This window comes from Mizuhopecten yessoensis, unplaced genomic scaffold, assembly GCF_002113885.1.
Source record: "Mizuhopecten yessoensis strain PY_sf001 unplaced genomic scaffold, ASM211388v2 scaffold716107, whole genome shotgun sequence".
Classification (NCBI taxonomy): domain Eukaryota; kingdom Metazoa; phylum Mollusca; class Bivalvia; order Pectinida; family Pectinidae; genus Mizuhopecten; species Mizuhopecten yessoensis.
Window position 1 is genome coordinate 99,225 of NW_018479951.1, and position 8,120 is coordinate 107,344.

The window sequence follows — 8,120 nt, forward strand, 5'->3', positions numbered from 1 at the left end:
GGTGATTTAAGTTTATCAATAGAACTCTGAGCTGAAAGTTAGATTTGAAATTGTTTCGATTTTTCCCCGGAACAAATTTCGCGCATGGACAAATACAGTGAACACCGTAAATCCGACCTTGCCCTCCACGAGGGAGTTATTTTTGGAAGTTAATTCGAACTTTTCTCTTCGCTCATTTTGTGAAGAATCCAGGCGTGAATTTATTTGTTGATTGTATGGGAACCTGACAACAGTCGGTAGATTCTATAACGGCCTCGTTATTTGACATGTCGTCAGAAATCAGGAAACGTGGATGCGAGACGCGTGAAACTGAGAGCGTTTGAAGTGAGTGATCTTGCGACGGAGCACAGGTTCGTTACAAAATGTCTGAAATGTTTATGTGTGCTGTGACTCATATCAGTAGGTCTGTAACAACTGTTTCAGTAGGTCTATAGAATACGTGTATTTCAGACATTTGTAACGAACCCCTGTTGATCAGTGCAGTGTAACAGACGATATTTCTGATAAATTGCATGAGCGTTAAAATTGTTTCCATTGCCGGCATTGGTGATTTCAACCGATGTGCATTTTGTACGATATTGCAGACCTTGGTCTTGTTTTCGTTGTAATAAAAGCGGTTTTTTATTTTATTTTTTATTTTGCACATAAATTTACAATGACATTGTGAAATCTCACAATGCCCAGCGATATTTCAGCAGCCGTCATGTTTATTAATATTGGATATTGTAGTTCCATTCAGTGTTGTATTAATACGCTATTTTTTGTGTCTCGTGATGCATGGTAATTAAAGTCCCATCAACGAAACAGCTTTCAAAGAGGCTATATAGTGACAATGTCACGCAAATGTACATATAAACAGTTACACATCGTCTGCATATATACAAACATTGACACATCGTCTGTATACGTGTATATACAAACATTGACAGATTGTCTGTATATATACAAACAGTTACACATCGTCGGTATATATACACACATTGGCACATCGTCTGTATATATACAAACATTGACAGATCGTCTGTTTGTATACAAACATTGACAGATCGTCTGTATATATACAAACATTGACACATCGTCTGTATATATACAAACATTGACACATCGTCTGTATATATACAAACATTGACACATCGTCTGTATATATACAAACATTGACACATCGTCTGTATATATACAAACATTGACACATCGTCTGTATATATACAAACATTGACACATCGTCTGTATATATACAAACATTGACACATCGTCTGTATATATACAAACATTGACAGATCGTCTGAATATATACAAACATTGACAGATCGTCTGCATGTATACAAACATACACATCGTCTGTATAATTATATACACACATTGACAGATCGTCTGTATATATACAAACATTGACACATCGTCTGTATATATACAAACATTGACACATCGTCTGTATATATACAAACATTGACACATCGTCTGTATATATACAAACATTGACACATCGTCTGTATATATACAAACATTGACACATCGTCTGTATATATACAAACATTGACACATCGTCTGTATATATACAAACATTGACACATCGTCTGTATATATACAAACATTGACACATCGTCTGTATATATACAAACATTGACACATCGTCTGTATATATACAAACATTGACACATCGTCTGTATATATACAAACATTGACACATCGTCTGTATATATACAAACATTGACACATCGTCTGTATATATACAAACATTGACACATCGTCTGTATATATACAAACATTGACACATCGTCTGTATATATACAAACATTGACACATCGTCTGTATATATACAAACATTGACACATCGTCTGTATATATACAAACATTGGCACATCGTCTGTATATATACAAACATTGACACATCGTTTGTATATATACAAACATTGACACATCGTCTGTATATATACAAACATTGACACATCGTCTGTATATATACAAACATTGACACATCGTCTGTATATATACAAACATTGACACATCGTCTGTATATATACAAACATTGACACATCGTCTGTATATATACAAACATTGACACATCGTCTGTATATATACAAACATTGACACATCGTCTGTATATATACAAACATTGGCACATCGTCTGTATATATACAAACATTGACACATCGTTTGTATATATACAAACATTGACACATCGTCTGTATATATACACACATTGACACATTGCTGTATGTATAAAAACAGTTACACAGTGTCTGAATGCACACAAACATTGACACATCGTCTGTATAATTATATACACACATTGACACATCGTCTGTATATATACAAACATTGACACATCGTCTGTATATATATACAAACATTGGCACATCGTCCGTATATATACAAACATTGACACATCGTCTGTATATATACAAACATTGACACATCGTCTGTATGTATAAAAACAGTTACACAGTGTCTGTATGCACACAAACATTGACAGGTCGTCTGTATGTTTATGTATATATATTAATTTATTTAGATATCTACTCCGATCTCGTAACGAAATGTTTATAACCCATAACATTGAACTATCTAACAGCCAACTTGATTTGATTGTCAGGTATTTTCTCTGCAATGAACATGCATTTAGTAAATTCGTTGATATTTCTGAATTGTCGGGAATTCATATTAGGTCAAAATCATTAGACAAACCATGACAATATGCGCAATGAAGGTAATGAATTCAGATATCAAACTTGAATGACATATACATGAGACTCCCATCACCAACAGACCTGTGTGACAGATACATGCGCCTCCCATTACGTCACCAATAGATGTTTGCTGTGTTGGTGGCGGGCTGTGGGAACTGGGGCTCAGTGGAGGTCAGGGCGTGTCCACTAAGAATCGTTTTAACTGTGAACATAAAGCGAATTAACTTACTGTCACACATATAGCCTCTCTCCTCTGTTGACAGGCTGCCAGTTGTCCTCAAGTCCTTCACTGATTTAGGAAGATCAGTTCTACATTTCACGTTAAATACACGCTGGAATCGGGACAAGTATACATGATCACTCCTTTGTAAACGAACGTTTCTCCTTTTCTCTTCGTGTCGTGTTTCCGCTCCAACTGGTTACCATTGAGTTTTAACCATATACATCTCCAATTAAGTAGCCTGACTAAGAATGGACAGACAGGTATTGCATTTCTTAATTCTTCTAGCGTTTACAGAACACAAAACACGATAATTAAAGGTATTCGGTTTTACTTACATGTGACAAATCAAGAACGGGCTGGGTCAGAGGTCATACATTTACGAGTATCGAGTCATTGTTTTGTGTACATATAATATTACATCAATCCCTATGTGCCAGTTATTTTGAAGTTTCAGTGAAACCTGTCATTGTTTACCGAGTTCAAACCCCGGGCTGCCCCATAGAGCGCTATTATACTGGGACATTGTCCTAAGTCTGCGCTAATTTGCGTGACCCGTGGTCACTTTGGGTATGCAAATGATCTGTAGATTATGTAATTATGTAAATGCGTGCCACATGCCCACTGCCTCGAGACTTCATCGTAGATTACTGTTATGCAGCATGTGCGTGGAGATAATGGTTTGGTAAGAGAACTTATTGGAAATGGTTATTTGTACATGCCGGCAACAATCAAATGATAGCAGAATGACGACAACTCCCCGCAGTAATCAAACCGGCAATACCAAGCCATTGCACAGGGAAGCATTTCTACGAAATATTGTATAAGACCTTCTAATTTGTTAAGAACACTGAATTCCTGACTGTGGCGAATTGCGTATTGTAGTGTAGCTTTGACAACCTGGGTCAGGACAAGTGTTTACATGTACATGTCGTAAACAACCTCACAAGGTGACAGATAGCGACTCCGCTTAGCCTTGTCTTGATTCATATTACTTTGCTAATATAATTTAATAATTGAATCAAATGTGAAATGTTATAAACCAAATGTTGGATTTGTGATTATCTCTTACCCGGACTATATCTACACGGTTTGTGGTAACGCGCAACTGTAGAAACTTAATGACTAGCGATATGATCAGTGAGGTAGTCGACAGTCCGCCACGGAACGCTAGTCTGATGGCATGCGTGGTTATTGGAATTTAATTCTTCGAAACTCAATTTGGTAAAGTAGGAATCTAGTAACCGTTGCGTAACATGTGTTTATGTTTTAAGCCCGGAGGAAGCCGATAGCTGATGCTTTACTGTGAAACGCATGTCCTAGTTTTGACAAAATGATCCCTCTTCAACGGTAGCAAACATTAAAATAAGTTGATGGTCGACATGTTGTCCAGTTCCTCTTCAATTCATGTTCGTAAGATTTCAAACGCATTCTCTTCGTTTATATAAGGGTGCTATTTGACAAGTAGCTACAAATTTATGCACGCTATCCCTTTGAATGTTTCCTAAGAGCAGTTCAGGACAGTCCGCAGGGATACAGAGCGATCCTTTAGGGAGATCAAACACACAGCAGACACTTGTATTTATTGTAATGTTTCAATCTCTAATTCTCCTCTTACATAAACGCGCGTTTGAGTTAGTGCAATGACCCTTGTACATTGGCGTGCTGCTTTTTACATGGGTGACTTCCTATGTCTACAATTTCATCAACTAGCATGCGAGTAACATATGTGATGCAGTGATGTGAATATTGTAAAATGAATAAATATAGCTAGCACATCCGATCAGTGGGTTTGACAGAAATGACACCGACGGTACTTCTGTAGGTCACAAAACCGACGTGATTTGTCGTTATATTTCAGAACCAACCTTGTCCATCAGATTACCAAAAAGATGTTAGGTAACTATGAGTGTACAACAACCAGTCGATGATCACTTTCCGTCATTTTGATTGGTTTAAACTGTAGAACGTAGCGGTTTGAAGATTTGCGCCTTTAGACTTCGTGCTCCACCAATTACGGTCACACCACGATGTAGTACTATGCTGGTTGCTATTTTTTTTCATGCTCTGTTTGCATCACACAGCAGTGATTTGTTATTTTTCTCCCACTCTTTTGTTTCCTCCCGTAAACACGGATTTGTAATGGTGAACCCAGTGCACCGCACAATCGTCAAGAATGCATGATATATATGACAAAATTGATAATATACACTGCATCACGTGACGATGCTTTCACAATTATAGTGCGCGTGAACTGTAACCAGGTTATCACAGAGCTGATACACATAAATGGCAGGTCACACAACTGACACACGTAAACCGGTTTATCGCAGAACTATACAATAACATACAATGGATACCGGTATGTCAGATAACCGTCACATAAACCGGTACGCCAGTGTACTGTCACACATGACAGATAAGTCACATACACGAATACGTCAAAGGAATGATACACATGATTGACGTATATAGCAGGTATGTCACAAAACTCTTATAAACAACTTCTTAAAGCTCATGAAAAGTAATGTTAAGCTTATGAAAGATTGCCTGTTTAGTGCGTTTTTATACCAATATCGATAGTATAGCCTCAAACAAACGTACTGTGTGTTAAAATAAATGTGGTTTTTTATAGGGTGTTTTTTTTTATTGCAGTTTGAGGTATTGCTAAACTAACATGGAATTTGTTGACGTCGAGGGAACAATGCAAACCTCCCATTTGTGTGAACTTCATCAGAATCCGATGCGGTTAATGTTACGAAAGCAAATACGAACGAAATAAAACACCTAATCGATTACTGTACATAACAGTTAGGTAACACATAAATAATGTAATCACCGCACATCACAGAAAGGTAACACGTAACTAATGTCGTCACCGTACACTACAGACAGGTAACATAAATAATGTCACCACCGCACATCACAGACAGGTAACATAAATAATGTCACCACCGCACATCACAGACAGGTAACATAAATAATGTAATAGCCTTACACTACAGACAGGTAACATACATAATGTAATCAGCGTACACTACAGACAGGTAACATAAATTACGTAATCAGCGTACTCCACAGACAGGTAACATAAATAATGTAATCACCGTACACCAAAGACAGGTAACATACATAATGTAATCAGCGTACACCACAGACAGGTGACATAAATAATGTAATCACCGTACACCAAAGACAGGTAACATACATAATGTAATCACCGTACACCACAGACAGGTAAAACATAAATAACGTAATCACCGTACACTACAGACAGGTAACATAAATAACGTAATCACCGTACACCACAGACAGGTAACACAATCACTGTACACCAGTCAGGTAACATATGTATACGTCAGTAAAGCAATAATTCTAAAATAAGCGGTTGCAGGTAACAATTATGATCAGTTAAGCGAATATTTTATTACGAAGCCAGTCAGCTATAACGTTGTTACTTCTCGGTATGTTTCCTGTGGCTGGGTTTATAAGCCGCATTTTGTGAAAACGATTAAACGAATTGTGTAAAGTGAACGTTTTGCCTGCGGAACCCTGGTAAGTGAATGTTGATTGAAAGACGATCTTATCATGTTTGTGGTGATAGGAGGATCGTGTGGTCATTTCAAATACGTTTAATCAGCCTTGGGGTGGTTACTGTAACAAATAATCTCACAACGGGGACACTCGTTTTTCGCAATACATAACGAAATGCGCTGCTAAACTCGGTTAACCACTTGTTAACCAGTTAACATATGGGTATACCTGTACGTACGGGGCAATGGGAGGATATATCACACAAGATTTCTGGATCTCGAATTTAACAACATTATAGAACACATCTTAAGTAAAAGAAACAAACATTCATCTGTACCAGAAACTGATACATTATGTAAGAACTGAAGTTACTAAATCATAGAATAAGGATTATCTTACCCTGGACAGATTTGTCCTTACTTTTACCGGTGTGAGATTTCCTTTTCTCTTACCCTGGACTGGTGTATCCGCACTTTTACCGGTGTGAGATTAATAGAATCTTTCACCCCCTTGGGGGTGAGATAGGAGAATCTCAACCCGAGGGGAATATTCTTAAGTTGCCAAACACGAGGCTTTGCCAAGAACTTCAACACGCTGCCAACAAGAACTCCATCACACTAGAACACTGTGAAAGCCACTAACATGTCCACCACGAGAAAGCAAACAAGAAATCCACCACACTAGAGCAAGTACTCATAAAGCCACCAACAAGTCCCCCACCCTAGAGCAAGTACTCATAAAGCCACCATAAAGTACACCACACAAGAGCAAGCACTCATAAAGCCACAAACAAGACTACCACACTAGAGCAAGTACTCATAAAGCCCCCAAAAAGTCCACCACACAAGAGCAAGTACTCATAGAGCCACCAACAAGTCAACCACAATAGAGTGAGTACTCATAAAGCCACCAACAAGTCTACAACACTAAAGCAAGTACTCATAAAGCCACCAACAAGACTACCACACTAGAGCAAGTACTCATAAAGCAACCAACAAGACTACCACACTAGAGCAAGTACTCATAAAGACAACAACAAGGCTACCACACTAGAGCAAGTACTCATAAAGCCCCCATAAAGTCCACCACACAAGAGCAAGTAATCATAAAGCCACCAACAAGTCCACCACACTAGAGCAAGTACTCATAAAGCCACCATAAAGTCCACCACACAAGAGCAAGTACTCATAAAGCCACCAACAAGTCTACCACACTAGATCAAGTACTCATAAAGCCACCAACAAGTCTACCTCACTAGAGCAAGTACTCATAAAGCCACCAACAATTCTATCACACTAGCGCAAGTACTCATAAAGCCACCAACAAGTCTACCACACTAGAGCAAGTACTCATAAAGCCACCATAAAGTCCACCACACTAGAGCAAGTACTCATAAAGCCACCATCAAGTCAACCACACTAGAGCAAGTACTCGGAAAGCCACCAACACGTCTACCACACTAGAGCAAGTACTCATAAAGCCACCATAAAGTCTACCACACTAGAGCAAGTACTCGGACAGCCACCAACAAGTCTACCACACTAGAGCAAGTACTCGGAAAGCCACCAACAAGTCTACCACACTAGAGCAAGTATTCATAAAGCCACCAACAAGTTTACCACACTAGAGCAAGTACTCGGAAAGCCACCAACAAGTCTACCACACTAGAGCAAGTACTC

The 8,120-nt window shown here is 38.4% G+C and overlaps 1 protein-coding gene across 2 annotated transcripts in view; it reads right to left on the minus strand.

Moving 5' to 3' along the window:
• Nucleotides 1-8,120, minus strand: part of LOC110441720 (FMRFamide receptor-like) — a 100,360-nt gene that overhangs the window by 89,267 nt on the left and 2,973 nt on the right. Inside the window, exon 1 of one of the 2 annotated variants that reach the window (XM_021484947.1) lies at nt 2,917-2,945. The exons of the other annotated variant lie outside the window; for it this stretch is intronic. The gene's annotated coding sequence lies outside the window, so the exon portion shown is untranslated. Of the gene's footprint in view, nt 1-2,916; nt 2,946-8,120 lie in introns of those variants that run through there. 2 annotated transcript variants of the gene reach the window in all.